This window comes from Choloepus didactylus, chromosome X (assembly GCF_015220235.1).
Source record: "Choloepus didactylus isolate mChoDid1 chromosome X, mChoDid1.pri, whole genome shotgun sequence".
In the NCBI taxonomy this organism is placed as follows: Eukaryota; Metazoa; Chordata; class Mammalia; order Pilosa; family Megalonychidae; genus Choloepus; species Choloepus didactylus.
In genome coordinates this window covers 23,022,769-23,041,008 of record NC_051334.1, presented here as the reverse complement: position 1 = coordinate 23,041,008, position 18,240 = coordinate 23,022,769, and the positions used below count along the sequence as shown (strand labels likewise).

General features: G+C 39.2%; 1 protein-coding gene across 1 annotated transcript in view; it reads right to left on the bottom strand.

Annotated features, from left to right (window-relative positions):
- LOC119523721 (zinc finger X-chromosomal protein) overlaps window positions 1-18,240 on the bottom strand; it is a 725,297-nt gene that overhangs the window by 124,689 nt on the left and 582,368 nt on the right. The window lies entirely within an intron of this gene.

The window sequence follows — 18,240 nt, the reverse complement described above, 5'->3', positions numbered from 1 at the left end:
CACAGTTTGTTTATCCATTCACCTGTTGAAGAACATCTTGATTGTTTCCAGTATTTGGCAATTATAAATAAAGCTGCTATAAATATTTGCATACAGGCTTTTGTGTACACAAATTTTCAATTCACTTGGCTATTAAAAAAACTCATAGCTTTTAGGGCATGGAAATGTCAATTTAAATATCATTACCAAAGAAACAGATTATTAAGTAATACAATTAAAAAGAATTACAGGCCATTTAAGGTCAAGGTTACTTTCACAGACCAAGCCAAAAGCTTTGGTTTCCAAATGTTTTAGAAGATCCCTTTGTTAGAAGTAACATTTTCAAGGACATTTTAAGGGACTAGAAAGTCATCTTCTTTTTCTGTTGATGGGATTTCTTACACCTCCATTAGGAAAGGCCTGTAGTTTTCAAGACCAAATGCTGGAATTTCATTACTTAGAATTGAGAGAAACTAAGATCCAAGAAGCTTAAAATTTATTATGAAAAGGAAAGAGGCAAAATAGGATTAAAAACAATTGGAATAGAGGTATGTAATTTTTCCACCTACAATATGAATAGAAAAAATGATGACGAATAGTTGAATTTCTGAATTGTTATATTGGCAATCCATTTACCCCCAGTCCTTAGTGCTATTTGCTATGAAATTTTGCCAAATAGTTTCATGAAACCATTAAAATGTACCTGTTTTATCCAAAAGATGTGCAGTGATGCCTCTAATACACCAATGGAGTTTTGCCTAAACAAAGAAAAAAATAAGTCATTCAAGTACAAAAGTGGCAAATTTTGTCCCTAAAGGGAGAAAAGGAACCAAAACCACAGAAGAGTAATTCGGAGTTGCATCTCTAAGTGCAAAACAAGATATAAATCACATAATGTCCAAAAGCTTGCAAAACCAACTGCAAAGTATATAACAAATATTTGTCGGGGTCTGGGATTTTCCACTAATCATAAGCTAACAAGTTAGCCTGTTACCATTTCATGGACGCTAGTAGCACAACGAGCAGCATGAACAACAATATATTTGTGTTCGTTACCCCGTCCCCAAGTCTCACAAAAGGCCATGCGGAAGAGCCCAAGTGGACGCTATGCACGCAGTGTGTTTTTGTGTCACAGCCGAGGAACACTGGCCTTGGGCTTGTCACATCCTTTATAGCAAGTCTGCTCTTTGTCCCAGAAGGAGATATTACTTCATCCCTCAAGGCAGCTGGCTCTCTACAATTGCAGCCCTGAGAACTGGTCCAGGTACAGGGTAGTCAGAGGCTTGCTTCCTTGGCATACCCACAAGAACACTCAGGAATGCTCAAGGCCTTGGAAGACTGCATATCTCAACAATATTATACCCAGAGAGAAAACATCTCCTCTCTCCTTCCACGTGAAGTGGACAAGTTGTACTGCCCAAAGTTTTGCCTCTAGGAATATTGTCCTTCACCACTGTCATTCAGGAGCTAAAATACAGCTACAATCCACTTTTAGCTGTTGCAGCAAACTGTGCATGAACCAGGCCTGCAATTTTTCTAACTGGTCATAGGGAATTCTCCAGGAAGCCATAGATGTGGTTAAGGGGGCGGTAAAGCAGTAGGAGCAAGTACCATGGGAGTCTGAGCCACCTCTTCATGCAGTTTACTTGTGCTTTCTAACCATCATGGCCTTATCTCATATACAGCATTATCATTTTATAGTGGAAAACTGCTGTGCACAACCAATTTCATATTACCATTAATCAAATAACACCTTGTTCCTGGTGGCCATTTCAAATGGTAAATCTCACACTCCTTCCATCTTCCAGCTCTCCTGCCTATGCTTTCCATTGAGTGAACCCACCCAGAAGGTGGAGGGCCAAGAACCTGTTGTTATAGTACCCTTGTATGGCACAGAGCATGTGGAGAAGGGTAAAGCATGAATCTGGAAGGTCAAATGGAAGATATTCAGCATAGCCCATAAATGACATTGATATAATTTGTGCGATATTCTAAAACACTAAACTATTCTTGGTAAAGTTCCAAACAAAATAACACACAAGCCTCTTAATTTATACAGTAGTTTCATTCCTGGAAAATTGGAATTGCTGTCATATGGTAATTCTATGTTAACTTTCTGAGGAAACACCCCACTGCTTTCCATAGCAGCTGTACCATTTTACATTCCACCAGCAATGTACCAGGGTTCCTATTTCTCCACATCTTTAACAGCACTTGTTATTTTCTGTATTTTTTTAATAGCCATTCTAGTGGGTGTGATGCAATATCTCATCATGGACTTGATTTGCATTTCCCTAATGGCTAATGATGTTGAACATCTGTTAGTGTGCTTGTTGGCCATTCATATATCTTGTTTGGAGAAATATTTATTCAAGTCCTTTGCCCAACTTTTAATTGGGTTGTTTGTTTTTTTGTTATTGAGTTGTAGGATTTCTCTATATATTCTGGATATTAAATTCTTATCAGACATATGATTTCCAAATATTTTCTCTCATTCTGTAGGTTGTCTTTTCACTCTCTTGATAATGTCCTTTGATGCACAAAAGCTTTTAATTTTGAATAGATCCAATTTATCTGTTTTTTCTTTTGTTTCTCATGCTTTTGGTGACTTATCTAAGAATGCATTGTCTTAATAGCAGTTCCTGAAGATATCCCCCTATTTCTTTAGGGGTTTTATCATTTAGTTCTGAAATTTAGGTCCTTAATCCTACAAATAAGTTTTTCATGTACATGACTGTCTAGAGGGAGACCTAAAAGTTATGTAAAATGTAGAAAAATTCTTCCTTGCAAGAATGTCACATACATTGAAGGACATATAACATTCTGACCTCCTGCCCACTAAATGCCAGGAGGGCCCTACCAGGAGATTCCTGTAATCACTGTAACAATCAGAATAGCCCCCCTTTCTTCAAAACACACCTTTAGGTGGTACTGCCCACAGTAAGACCCACTCTCTTAAAGTAAAACATTCAACTTTGTGGAATTTGAGTGTGATACTTCATCTACTTAGTGTCTTGGTGCAGCGCTAAATGTAAGAAATGACTTCTAAATTTGTCAGTCCATGTTCAAACCAATATACAGAACTCTCAGACCTAGCCACAAAACACTTGCTGCCATTTCTGATGATTTATAATTGTGAACTGAATTTTCTGATTTAGCATAAATAAAAAACAATAAAATGACTGGATGTGAAGCTATCTGTCATTGAGCCAGATAAGTTTACAAATAACCTAATTTCATGTCACTTGATAGTAGACTATAAAATTTAAAAAATTTTAATTAAAACATGCTCATTACATAAAAATTTTAAATGTTGATGCAAAAACTAAAAAAATAAAAACACTACATTCTGTGATAGACAGAATAATGCCCCCCCCCCCCAAAAAAAATACCCATATCCTAATCCCTGGAACCTTTTACATGGAAAAGGGACTTTGCACATGTGATTAAGTTAAGGTTTTGAGATGGGGAGATTATCCTGCATTATCCAGGTTGGCCTAATGTAACCACAATGGTCCTTATAAAAGGGAAACAGGGAACCAGAAGGCAGAGAAGGTTATGTGATGATGGAAGCAAAGACTAGAGGGATGCAGCCATGAGCCAAGGAATGTCAGCAGCCTCTGGAAACCGAAGAAGCTAGAATGGGTTCTCCCTTGCAGACTACAGAAGGAACCAGTCCTGTCAACACCTTCATTTTGGCTCTGGAATATTCATTTTGTACTTCTGATCTCCAGAACTGTAAGAGGAAAATTTTGCGTTGTTGTAAGCCACTATATTTGTGGTAATTTTTTATGGCAGCAATAGGAAATGGTTTTAGTTTCCTAGCTGCTAAGATGAATACCATACAATGGGTTGGCTTAACAATGGGAATTTATTGGCTCACACTTTCAGAAACTAGAAGGCTTGCTTCCTTTTGGGGTTGATATCTTCTGATTGGCTGGCAATCTTTGGGGTTCCCTGGCATTTCCATCACATCGCAAAGCACATGGCAGCATCTTCTCCTTTCTCCTCCAGGTTCTGTTGACTTCCAGCTTCTGGCTGCTCCCCATGGCTTCTCTCTCCATCTGACTCTCATTCTGCTAATAAAGGACTCCAGTAATCTGGATTAAAGCCTAACCTGATTAAGTTGGGAAACCCCTTAACTGAAGTGACATCTTGAATAGATCTTACTTACAACAGATCCACAGTCACCAGAAGATGGATCAAGACCAAGAACATGTCAAATCTGTGGTACACCGTTCAATCCACCACAGAAACTAATACACATTCCCACCACCCAGAGATCCACCATTACTAACACTTACTACTTGTACTTCCAGATATTTTCCTATACCATTATACACACACACACAAATACGTGTGCGTGCATGTCCACATTTTTTGCCAAATGGATCATAATGTACACACTATTTTATAACCTGATTTTTTTAGTCAACAAACTCCATTTTCCCATTTTATCAAATACCTAAGCTATATTCAAAATTTCCCAAAGGGCACAAAAATGCCCTTAATATATGTTTGGTCCAAAACCTGTTTCAGGACTACACATTGCATCTGATTGTTAGGTCTCTTTTGTTATGATGTTGACTATTGAAATGATTATCCTACAGTTGTTCCGAGGAGTGTGCCACCTTCTGGGTTTATTTAGTTGCTACCTCTTGGTAGTGTTCAGTTTCTTCTTCTATCTCCTGTACTTCCCATAAAATTTTTATTAAACATTTTTGACTAGAATATTCTATAGGTGAGAGGCATTTGTGTTGAATCACATGAGAAGACACTTAACATATGGTTAGTTCATTAATGATGTTAAGAATGACTACTAGAATTCCGGGAAGATGGTGGAGTAGGTGAGGTGGAATGGGCTTCTCCTCCATGAAAGAAACTAGAGAGGGGCCAGAGGATGCCCAGTACTGTGGTTTCAGGGTGTGACCAGCCATAGAGGGTCCCCCAAGTACGTGGAGGGGATGCCAACAAAAACTGCGAGAGACAGTGGTTCCAGGGACGGGGTGAGTTTGTTCCCATTGGGTCTGCCTTCCAGTTGCCAGCAGCGAGACCACCACTGGGCAAGGCTCTCCACTCCCGTGCACCTACCTTGACAATTGGCTGGGGGGTGATCCTCCACAGTCAGATGGCAGGGAGCTCCCTAAGGGAACCCGGCAGCTAGCATTTACTCTCCTCCCACAGAAGGGGGGGGGTGCACTGGCAAGAAGTGGGGAAGGGAGAGGCACCATACTGATGATCAGGAGCCCCTCCCACACCCCAGAGACTTGCAGGTGCAAGGCAGGCAGGAAGCTGGCAGGCAGGGCACACATTCAGTATGTGGGTTACCCTTGAACAGACCCTCTGCCTACCTGCTCAGGGCCCACATGGCAACCACAGGGCAGGCAGTCCCCAGAGCACAGGAAGAACCAGTGCATTGATTGGTTCCACCCAGTTTGGACTCCACCCAGCACACAGGAGTTCAGGGAAGACTGGCTTGAGTACGCCACCTGCTGGTAGGTTGGGAAACTGCACACCAGCAAGCTGTACTTCAAGCGCACCACCTGCTGGTAGGATTGGGAATCTGTACTCCAGCAAGCTGTAGCTTTACCAAATTATATATAAATGCTCAAATAAGCCTGTATTTCCCAAAATAATCTTATCAAGACAAGTAAATGCCCGGAAATGAACAGAAAACTACAAAGCACTTGAAGAATCTAAAAGATATGGACAAGCCAAAAGAACAAATTAAAAATCCAGAAGACACACAAAATTTGGAGCAATTAAAGTAGAAATAAAATTTCAAAAGAACTTCAACGAGATGTCTAAAAGACATAAAGGAAATCAAGAAGACTACACAAGCATAAAGAAAAATTTGAAAGAGTAAATAAAAAAATAGCAGATCTTATGGAAATAAAATACACTGTGGATCAAATTAAAAATATACTAGAGACACACAGTAGCAGATTTGAAGAGGCAGAAGAAAGGATAAGTGAACATGAGGACAGATAATTGAATGTGAGCACACAAAAGAACAAACGGGAAAAAAACTGAAAAATTGAAATGGATCTCAGAGAAATGATGGACAACATGAAGTGAACAAATATAAGAATCACTGATATCCCAGAAGGAGAAGAGAAGGGTAAAGGGTTAGGAAGAGTGTTTCAAGACATAGTAGGGGAAAACTTCTGAACCCTTCAAAATGACATAAATATGCAAATAAAAGATGCCCAATAAACCCCAAATAGAATAAAAAAATCCACTCTGAGACACATAACTCATCAGATTGTCAAATGCTGAAGAGAAGGAGAAACCACAGAAAGCAGCAAGAGAGTAACGATTCACCACATACAAGGGAACCGACATGAGACTAAGTACTGACTACTCAGTGGGCACCATGGAGGTGAGAAGTCAGTGGTATGATATATTTAAGATACTGAAGAAGAAAAATTGCCAGCCAAGAATTCTTTATCCAGCAAAGCTCTCCTTCAAAGTTGAGGGCGAGTTTAAAATTTTCACAAACAAATGCTGAGATAATTTGTTAACAAGAGACCTTCCCTGCAAGAAATACTAAAGTGAGCTCAATCAGCTGAGAGAAAAAAAGAAAGGAGAGAGAGGTCTGGAGAAGAGCACAGAACTGAAGAGTATTAATAAGGGTAACATAAGAAAAAAAAAGAGAGAGGAAAAAAGATAATAGATTTAACAACTAAAAACCAAAAGATAGGATGGCTGATTCAAGAACTTCCTTCACAGTAATAACTTTGAATGTGAATGGATTAAACTCTCCAATTAAAAGATACAGACTGGTATAATGGTTAAAAGTATGACCCATCAATATGCTGTTTACAAGAGACTCATCTTAGACCCTGCAACACAAAGAGACTGAAAGTGAAAGGATGGAAAAAATTATTTCACACAAACTGCAACCAAAAGAAAGGTGGGTTGCTATACTAATATCAGACAAAATAGACTTTAAATGCCAAGATGTCATAAGAGACAAAGAAAGACACTATATATTAATAAATGGGACAATTCACCAAGAAGAAATAATGATCATAAATATTTATGCACCCAATCAAGGAGCTCCAAAATACATGAGACAAACATTGGCTGAACTGAATGGAGCAATAGACATGTCTACAATAATAGTGGGAGACTTCAATACACCTCTGTCTTCTATAGATAGAACAGCTAGAAAGAGGACCAACAAGGAAATTGAGAACCCAAACAATATGATAAATGAATTAGACTTAAGAGATATGCATAAATCGTTACATCCCAAAGTACCAGGAAATACTGTACATTCTTCTCTAGTTCCCATGGAATGTTCTCCAGGATACATTACACGCCGGGGCACAAAACAAGTATTAATAAATTTTAAAAGACTGAAATTATTCAAAGCACACTCTCTGACCACAATGGAATGCAACTAGAAGTCAGTAACTATCAAAGAACCGGAACATTCACAAATGTGTGAAGGTTAAACAACACGCTCCTAAACAAGTAGTGGGAAAAAAAGAAGAAATTGCAAGAGAAATTACCAAATATCTAGAAACAAATGAAAACAAGAACACAACATATCAAAACTTATGGGATGCAGTGAAGGGGGTATTGATTGAGGGGGAAATTTATAGCTCTAAATGCATACCTTAAAAAGTAAGAAAGAGCTAAAATCAAAGAACTAGCAGAACCAATGAAGAAGCTAGAAAATGATCAGCAAACTAATCCTAAAGCAAGTAGAAAAAAAGAAATAACAAGAATTAAAACAGAAATAAATCATATGGAGAACAAAAAAACAATAGAGAATTAATAAAACCAAAAGTTGGTTCTTTGAGAAGACCAAGATTGAGAAACCCTTAGCTAGACTGACAACGTCAAAAAGAGAGAAGACCCAAATAAACAAAATAAGAAATGAGAGGGGGGCATTACTGTGGACCCCGAAGAAATTTAAAGTCATAAGAGGATACCATGAACAACTGTATGCCAACGAGCTAGACAATTTAGGGGAAATGGACAACTCCCCGGAAACACATGAACAACCTAGATTGACCCAAGAAATAGAAGACCTCAACAAACCAATCACAAGCAAAAAGATCCAATCAGTCATCAAAAATCTACTTATGAATAAAAGCCCAGGTCCAGATGGCTTCACAGGGGAATTTTACCAAAATTTCCAAAAAGAATTGACACCATTCCTGCTCAAACTCTTTCAAAAAATGGAAGAAAAAGGAACACTACATAACTCATTTTATGAAGCTAATATCACTCTGATACCAAAACCAGATAAAGATACTACAAAATTTCCCTAATGAATTTCCCTAATGAATATGGATGCAAAAATTCTCAACAAATATACTTGTAAATTGAATCTAAAGACACATTAAAAGAATCACACACCACAACCAAGTGGGGTTCATTCCAGTCATGCATGGGTGGTTCAACATAAGAAAATCAATTAATGTAATTCAACACATTAACAAATCAAAAGGGAAAAATCAAATGAGCATCTCAATAGAAAAGCATTTGACAAAATTCAATAACCCTTTTTGATAAAAACACTTCAAAAGGTAGGAATTGAGGGAACCTTCTTCAATATGATTAAAGGGCATATATGAAAAACCCACAGCCAGCATAGTACTCAACAGTGAGAGGCTGAAAGCCTTCCCCTTAAGATCGGAAACAAGACAGGATACCCACTGTCACCTCTATTATTCAACATTGTGCTAGAAGTTCTAGCCAGAGCAATTTGCCAAGACAAGATATAAAAGGTATCCAAATTGGAAAGGAAGAAGTAAAGCTGTGATTATTTGCAGATGATATGATCTTATATTTGGAAAATCCTGAGAATTTGATGACAAAGCTACTTGAGCTAATAAAAAAATTCAGCAGAGTGGAGGGTGTTCTGGTTTGCTAATGCTGCTGTTATGCAAAATACCAGAAATTGGTTGGTTTTTATAAAGGGGATTTATTAAGTTACAAATTTACAGTCATAAGGCCATAAAAGTGTTTAAACCAAGGCATCAACAAGATGACACCGTCACTGAAGAATGGCCAATGGCGTCTGGAACACCTCTGTCAGCTGGGAAGGCACGTCATTGGCATCTGCTGTTCCTGGGTTGCATTTCAAAATGAGTTTCTCCAAAACGTCTGTGGGCTTGTCTCTCTTAGTCTCTTCAGCTCCTGTGCATCTAACCATCTCTTAGTTTCTCTGGAGCAAACTCTGGGACAGCATCTCTTAGCTTAGCATCTCCAAGCATCAGCTTTCAATGGACTTCTCCAAAATGTCTCTCTCTTATAGGACTCCAGTGATTTAATTAAGACCCACCTTGAATGGGCGAGGTCCATCTCTCCATGGAGATAATTTAATCAAAGGTCTAGCCTGCAGTTGAGTCATATCTCCAAGGAGACACTCAATCAAAAGATTAATGTCTGCCCTCACAAGATTGCATTAAAGAATATGGCATTTGGGGGGAAATGATATATCCAAACTGGCACATTCCACCCCCTGGACCCCAAAAAGACATATTCTTTCCAAGTGCAAAATACATTCATTCCATCACAATATCCCAAAAGCTTAAATCATTTCAGTAACAATAGGTAAGTACAAGATCCCATCAAAATCAGTTACAGGCATGGTGTGTCCTAAGGCAAAATTCCCCTGTGTCTTTGGACCTGAAACTTAGAACAAGTTATCTTCCAATATACAAAGGATGGACAGTCATAGGATAAATGTTCCCATTGCCATAGGGAAAAATTGGAAGGAAAACAGGGTTCATGGGACCAAAAGAATTCCTAAAACCCACAGGGCAAACTTCATTAGATTTCAAAGTCTTGAGAGAGCAGGAGTCCAACCCTTTCCGAGGGCCTTTGCAGCAACCCTTTTCTCTCCAAATACTGGGGTGAATGCTCCAACATATCCACGCATTGGGGAGAACACTTTCTTCTCAGCCCCACCCTCCTCAAGCATTGGGGTGCCACCCAGACTCTGCCTCTCTGGGACAAAGGCTCTCCCCTCTCTGAAGAGTAAGGTGGTGGCCAGGCTCTCCCCAGTCCCCGGGGAATGTGCTCCACCCTCTTTGAGGCCTGGGGTGGCAGCACTCTTCCTGAGTATCAAGGCAGAAGGCCCAACCTCCACCTCTGGGGAAAACTCATCCTTTCGATGTGCATGGGTTGCTCTGCTCTCCTTGCCTGAGATTTCTTGACTCCAGGCCTCAACTTCCATGTTTCTGTCTTTGAAGAAATTTTTCCATCCATTTGTCCCTTTTCCATCCCCTCCAGTTTAGACTTGCAGTGGTTCCATTTATACAAACCTCACAAAAATTTTTTGTGTTGGCTTGGCATAAAGCATACAGGGGTCAAAACCGTCAGACAATAGGACTCGCCACAAATTCTTTCTAGATAACTCCTTTTCCAATCCTGGCTTGTACCGAAATGGCGATCAGGTTCTATATTTGGTTAAATTCTCACGTGGGTCCTCTGGGGTCTCACTTTCTGGAAGCCCAGAGTTTTCCAGACCATCAGTTAAGGTTTCTTTGTACCCAAGAGTTCAGTTCTTAGCTTATCTCTTTCCTCTTGCATTTTACTATAAGCTGCAAGGAGAAGCCAGGCTGCATTTTCAACATTAAGTTTGGAGATCTCTTCAGCTAAGTATTCCAGCTTGTCGCTATCAAATTCTGCCTTCCATCCAACACCAGGACTCAATTTTGCCAAATTCTCTGCCACTTTAAAACAAGGGTAGACTTTCTTCCAGTTTGAAATGACACATTCATCATTTCTGTTTATGGCCTTGTCAGAAGTATCTTTAGAGTCCATGTTTCCCACCAACAGTCTCTTCGAAGCATCTAGGCATTTTCTATCAATCTCCTCACAATTCTTCCAGAATATTCCCCCTTATCCATTTAAAAAGCCTTTCCAACATATTTGGTATTTGCAAACTCAGCAGGACCCCACTTCTCTGGTACCAAGATCTGTTCTAGTTTGCAATTGCTGCCATTATGCAAAATACCAGAAACAGATTGACTTTTATAAAGGCGGTTTATTTGGTTACAAATATACAGTCCTAAGACTATGAAAGAGTCCAAACTGAGGCATCAACATGAGGATACCTTTACTGAAGAGTGGCCATTGGCATCCAGAACACCTCTGTCAGCTGGGAAGGCAGGTGGCTGGCATTTGCTGATCCTTTGCTCCTGGGTTCTGGTTTAAAAACGGCTTTCTCCAAAATGTCTCTGGGCTTTTCTCTTACTTCTTCAGCTCCTGTGCATCTAAGCACCAGGGGTCCTCTCTTAGCTTCTCTCTCAGCTGCTGGGCATCCTTGTTCTCCCAGGGTGTTTCTCTCTAAGCATCTGGGGGTCATCTCTTAGCTTCTTCGGAGCAAACTCGGGGCTAGCATCTATAAATGTCTCCAAGCATCTCAAAGTGTCAGCTCCCAAGCATCTCTCCAAAAGCTCTGCTGCTCCTTCTGTCTGAGCTCTCTTAGAAGACTCCAGTGATTTAATTAAGACCAACCCTGAATGGGCAGGGTCCATATCACCATGGAAATAATTTAATCAAATGTTTCCACCCTAATCAACAGACTAATCAGTCTGCCCCCACAAGATTGCATTAAAGAATATGGTTTTTCTGGGAGATGTAATATATCCAAAGCGGCACACTGACTTTGAAGCCTACTATAAAGCCACGGTAGTCAAAACAGCATAGCATTAACTCGGCAGGTGAACTCACTGCCCTCCTCCCTGCATGGGATCTGACTCCCAGGGGTGTAAAACTCCCTGGCAATGTGGGCTATGACTCCCGGGGATGACTATGGACCCAACATCGTGGGATTGAGAACATCTTCTTGACCAAAAGGGGGATGTGAAATGAAACAAAATAGTTTCAGTGGCTGAGCGATTCCAAATGGAGTGAGAGGTCACTCTGGTGGACATTCTTATGCACTGTAAAGATAACCATTTTTAGCTTTTAATGCATTGGGAATAGCTAGAAGTAAATATCTGAAACTATTAAACTGCAACCCAGTAGCCTTGACTCTTGAAGACAATTGTATAGCAATAGTCTACAAGGGGCGACAGTGTGATTGTGAAAGCCTTGTGGATCACACTCCCTTTATCCAGTGTATGGATGGATGAGTAGAAAAATGGGGACAAAAAAACTAAATGAAAAATAGAGTGGGATGGGGGGATGATTTGGGTGTTCTTTTTTACTTTTATTTTTTTATTCTTATTTTCACTTTTTCTGGTACAAGGAAAATGTTCAAAAAATAGATTGGGGTGATGAAATGCACAACTATATGATAGTACTGTGAACAATTCATTGTACATTTTGGATGACTGTATGGTATGTGAATTTATCTCAATAAAATTGAATTTAAAAAAATCACCCTTTTATGTGCAGTTGTTTTACCTTTAGGTGAAATTTTCCTTTCCTCTGTTCCTTCTCCAGTAGTCCTGAGCTGTTCTGTTCGTTTCTGTGCAGATTTTGCTCCCAGTGGCTATGATTTGCCCAACTGCTCTTCCACGCTTAGTGTCCCCTTTTCATTACAATTTTCAGTCCTGGGGCCTGCCATACCCTACAGCAGTTCTTTTCCCTCTTTTCCATGAGGATTTTCTGCCTCCAATAACTTCTGTGTTAGGGTATCCTGCCACAGGGAGCCAAAAAGGGCCAGCATTCAAAACGCCCATTTTTAATTTAGGCATTCCAGCAATTAAGAGAGTGCTGGATATGTACACCACTTGCCAACAATTCTGCCGTGGATCTCATTTCCTGGGGGCACTTTTCTATCCACCTGCTTCTGACTGCTTGGGACCCCGTGTTTAAAGGTGCATGGGGTTCTAACTCACTCACTGCTGTGACTGTCTCCTCTGTGGTCCACAACCACAGAGGTGGGAGGTGCCTGGACTGGTATTTTTAAGTGTGGGGGTGGGGTCTAGACTCGCACATCTGAGCCAACCTCTTACCTTTTTTTTTTTCCCTTCTATTCAGCATTTGCGGTCTTTCTCTGGTTTCTACTGTCCTCCAGAGTTGCAAGCAAGTGGGATTGGCCCTATTAGTTATTTCTGAGAGGAAACTTTTCCAGGGATGTCTTACATCACCATCTGGACGACATCACTCCACTGTTTCCTTTTTCTATGTTCTGGAATAGTTTAAATAGCAAAGGAGTTATCTATTGCTTAAAATTTGGCAGAACATGTGTTCGTGGAGACTTTTCAGAGCAATTTTTAAAATAACCTTTACAGTTTCTTGATTATCCATCTTTTAAGGGTATCTGTTTTGGTAATTTTTAAAAAATTTCATCTATTTCCAGAAAAGCACCCATTTCACTGGAATCTTCACCATATCAAGTTTTTCTGACCTGGGACTTCAGAAGTTTTATGAAGAGTGTAGTTACTTGTGTACTCTTAGAAAAACAAGTTTTTTCCCTTGGGGAAAAAAAAATCCCAAAAGCAAAAACAGTCACATTAGATTTGGAGGTTACATACAATAAGTGAAATAGTGGGGAAGAGTTTTCTAGATCAGCATGGAAATCATTTGCATGATGTCACAGACTGTCTTCATGTCTTCCATTTATGTGAGACTAATATTACAATTTATCATAGAGCTGTACATAGCATTCTCTTACAATACTTTAACATCCTTATTATAGCCCCTTCTTCAATCCTGTTTTTGTGATGTCTCCTTTTTAAATTTCCACTTGCCAGAGGTTGATCTGTTTTATTACCTTTTTCAAAAATCGGATGTTTTACAAGTTTTAAAAATATTTGTTTAAAAAGTTTCATCTATTTTGTCTACAATTTAATTTATTTCTGATTTTATCTTCTTTTCAGTGTTCATAAACAACTCCTTATTTTTATAAAATGTGAGATCAGATCATGTAGGGCCTTTGGACCATTGCAAGGACTTGGGCTTTTTCAGTGAAATGGGAGCCACTGAAAGGTTTTCAGCAGTGGAGTGACATAATGTGACAAGTTTTAAAAGGCTAATTCTGGCTACTACGTTGAAAACAGACCGCAGCGGAGGCAGGGAGGGAAGCAGGGAGTTAGAAGGCTATTCCAGGTAAGAGTGCCTTGGTGGCTGTAACCAGGGTGACAGAAGTGGAGGTTGTGAGAATTGGTCAAATTCTGAAAACACCTTGAGAGTAGAGCCAACAAGATTTACATATGCAATATACTCTCATCAGTAACATCCTGTTACAGGCTGTGATTCTCAACCAGGTATATCTTTTGTTAAGAATCACTGCAGATTGAGTATGACTCCCGGGGATGAATGTGGACCTGGCATCGTGGGACTGAGAGTATCTTCTTGACCAAAAGGGGGATGCAAAATGAGACGAAATAGTTTCAGTGGCTGAGAGATTCCAAATGGAGTCGAGAGGTCACTCTGATGGACATTCTTATGCACTATATAGATAACTCCTCTTAGGCTTTAATGTATTGGAATAGCTAGAAGTAAATACCTGAAACTACCAAACTCCAACCCAGCAGTCTGGACTCCTGAAGACAATTATATAATAATGTAGATTACAAGGGGTGACAGTGTGATTGTGAAGACCTGGTGGATCACACCCCCTTTATCTAGTGTATGGATGAGTGGAGGAATGGGGATAAAAACTAAAGGACAAATGGGGTGGGATGGGGGGATGATTTGGGTGTTCTTTTTTCACTTTTATTTTTTATTCTTGTTCTGGTTCTTTCTGATGTAAGGAAAATGTTCAGAGATAGATTGTGGTGATGAACGCATAACTATGTTATCATACTGTGGACAGTGGATTGTATATCATGGATGATTGTATGGTGTGTGAATGTATTTCAATAAAACTGAATTTAATAAAAAAAAAAAAAAAATCACTGCAGATTGAACGTTCTGCAAAAATAAGGTCCACTGTTTTCACATCTGTGTATACCCACTACATTAAGCCCAGTGCCTTGCAAATAACATGTTGAAATCCATGTGGATGTTTGAAATTAATTACAACAGACTTTTGGTTTCAGCTATGATACAAGATTAGTTTCAAAAAATTAGTCAACTACTGCAAAGCTTTGGGTCTTACATTATTCCAGAATTTCTGGTAAAGATGTTTACAAAATACTTGGGGACACAGTAGATATAAATTAATGTTTGGACTAGAACCTTGCTTTATTTAAAATGTTACTCATGCTACAAAACACAACCGTTTCAAAATCAACCAAGTATGTAACATTAATATGCTTCCTCAAAACTTATAAACTTAAGCAATAACAACACATAACCACAGCTTCCAAACTCCTACAAGGCAGATTCAGTGCCCCAAAGAGCACAATAGCATGACTGTGGCATCAAATCCCACCTTAAATGCATATTTAGAAAAGCAAAATAAAAAGTGTTATCCAGACTACCAAAACTCAAAAAGATTCTGTTTTTTAAAATATACCTACTCCTCAACATGAACCTTGTTTCTCAACCATGGGGAACTTTTCAGAATATTAATGCCTGGGTTCTACCTCAAACCAATTAAGTCAGAATCTCTGTGGGGCATCTATTTCTTTAAAGCATCCTCAGCAAGTCTATTATCAACCCACAGTTGGGAACCACTGCTTTAACAGAACAGAAAGAAAAAGTAATAATCAAAAATAAAAAACCACAGCACAGGAAAAATGCAAGAACATGGAGAGTAAGTTAAAAATGAAGGGGCTTTCTTTGTAGGATTTCTTTGTATATGCAAGATATCAGTCTTTTGTCAGATACATGGTTTCCAAAAATTTTTTCCCATTGAGTTGGCTGCCTCTTTACCTTTTTGAGAAATTCCTTTGAGGTGCAGAAACTTCTAAGCTTGAGGAGTTCCCATTTATCTATTTTCTCTTTTGTTGCTTGTGCTTTGGGTGTAAAGTCTAGGAAGTGGCCTCCTAATACAAGGTCTTGAAGATGTTTTCCTACATTATCTTCTAGGAGTTTTATGGTACTTTCTTTTATATTGAGATCTTTGGTCCATTTTGAGTTAATTTTTGTGTAGGGGGTGAGGTAGGGGTCCTCTTTCATTCTTTTGGATATGGATATCCAACTCTCCCAGCCCCATTTGTTGAAAAGACCATTATGGCTCAGTTCGGTGACTTTGGGGGCCTTATCAAAGATCAGTCGGCCATAGATCTGAGGGTCTATCTCTGAATTCTCAATTCGATTCCATTGATCTATATGTCTATCTTTGTGCCAGTACCATGCTGTCTTGGCAACTGTGGCTTTATAATAAGCTTCAAAGTCAGGGAGTGTAAGTCCTCCCACTTCGTTTTTCTTTTTTAGAGTGTCTTTAGCAATTCGAGGCATCTTCCCTTTCCAAATAAATTTGATAACTAGCTTTTCCAAGTCTGCAAAGTAGGTTGTTGGAATTTTGATTGGGATTGCATTGAATCTGTAGATGAGTTTGGGTAGAATTGACATCTTAATGACATTTAGCCTTCCTATCCATGAACATGGAATATTTTTCCATCTTTTAAGGTCCCCTTCTATTTCTTTTAGTAGAGTTATGTAGTTTTCTTTGTATAGGTCTTTTACATCTTTGGTTAAGTTGATTCCTAGGTACTTGATTTTTTTAGTTGCTATTGAAAATGGTATCTTTTTCTTGAGTGTCTCTTCAGTTTGTTCATTTCTAGCATATAGAAACATTACTGACTTATGTGCATTAATCTTGTATCCCGCTACTTTGCTAAATTTGTTTATTAGCTCTAGTAGGTGTATCGTTGATTTCTCAGGGTTTTCTAGATATAAGATCATATCATCTGCAAACAATGACAGTTTTACTTCTTCTTTTCCAATTTGGATGCCTTTTATTTCTTTGTCTTGCCGGATTGCCCTGGCTAGCACTTCCAGCACAATGTTGAATAACAGTGGTGACAGCGGGCATCCTTGTCTTGTTCCTGATCTTAGAGGGAAGGCTTTCAGTCTCTCACCATTGAGTACTATGCTGGCTGTGGGTTTTTCATATATGCTCTTTATCATGTTGAGGAAGTTTCCTTCAATTCCTACCTTTTGAAGTGTTTTTATCAAAAACGGATGTTGGATTTTGTCAAATGCTGTTTCAGCATCTACTGAGATGATCAATTGATTTTTCCCTTTTGACTTGTTAATGTGTTGTAATACATTGATTGATTTTCTTATGTTGAACCATCCTTGCATGCCTGGAATAAACCCCACTTGGTCATGGTGTATGATTTTTTTAATGTGTCTTTGGATTTGATTTGCAAGTATTTTGTTGAGGATTTTTGCATCTATATTCATTAGGGAGATTGGCCGGTAGTTTTCCTTTTTTGTAGCATCTTTGCCTGGTTTTGGTATTAGATTGATGTTAGCTTCATAAAATGAGTTAGGTAGTGTTCCATTTTCTTCAATGTTTTGAAAGAGTTTGAGTAAGATTGGTGTCAGTTCTTTCTGGAAAGTTTGGTAGAATTCCCCTGTGAAAAGAAATGACTATGGTCTGTTAATTTCTGATGGTTGTAGTAGGAACAAGTTCACTGAAATGTTGCTATATTATGTAACTTTCTTGGGGTAAAGTAGGAACATGTTGGAAGTTAAGCAGTTATCTTAGGTTAGTTGTCTTTTTCTTACTCCCTTGCTATGGTCTCTTTGAAATGCTCTTTTATTGTATGTTTGTTTTCTTTTTAACTTTTTTTTTCATACAGGTGATTTGAAAAAAGAAGGGAAAGTTAAAAAAAAAAAAAAAAAAAAAAAGAAAAAAGACAAACAAGGGAAAAAAAAAAAAAAAAAAAAAAAGATGTAGTGCCCCCTTGAGGAGCCTGTGGAGAATGCAGGGGTATTCGCCTACCCCACCTCCATGGTTGCTAACATGACCACAGACATGGGGGACTGGTGGTTTGATGGGTTGAGCCCTCTACCATAAGTTTTACCCTTGGGAAGACGGTTGCTGCAAAGGAGAGGCTAGGCTTCCCTGTATTTGTGCCTAAGAGTCTCCTCCTGAATGCCTCTTTGTTGCTCAGATGTGGCCCTCTCTCTCTGGCTAAGCCAACTTGAAAGGTGAAATCACTGCCCTCCCCCCTACGTGGGATCAGACACCCAGGGAAGTGAATCTCCCTGGCAACGTGGAATATGACTCCCAGGGAGGAATGTAGACCTGGCACCGTGGGACGGAGAACATCTTCTTGACCAAAGGGGGATGTGAAAGGAAATGAAATAAGCTTCAGTGGCAGAGAGATTCCAAAAGGAGCCGAGAGGTCACTCTGGTGGGCACTCTTATGCACACTTTAGACAACCCTTTTTAGGTTCTAAAGAATTGGGGTAGCTGGTGGTGGATACCTGAAA